Here is a 286-nt window from a genome sequence, read left to right on the forward strand (position 1 = left end):
ACAAGACAGGGATGCCCACTCTCATCACTCCTGTTCTACATAGTACTGGAAGTATTAGCCATTGCGATTAGACAAGAAGAAGAAATAAAAGGCATCCAAATGTAAATGAAGAAGTAAAACTATCCTTATTCACGGATGACATGATATTGTACATGAAAACCCTAAAGATTCCATCAAAAAACTATTAGACTTAATAAATGAATTTGGCAATGTAGCAGGATTCAAAATTAATGCCAAGAAATCTATGGCATTTCTATACACCAATAATGAACTTACAGAAAGACAG

This window comes from Myotis brandtii, unplaced genomic scaffold, assembly GCF_000412655.1.
Source record: "Myotis brandtii unplaced genomic scaffold, ASM41265v1 scaffold455, whole genome shotgun sequence".
NCBI classification, from domain to species: Eukaryota; Metazoa; Chordata; class Mammalia; order Chiroptera; family Vespertilionidae; genus Myotis; species Myotis brandtii.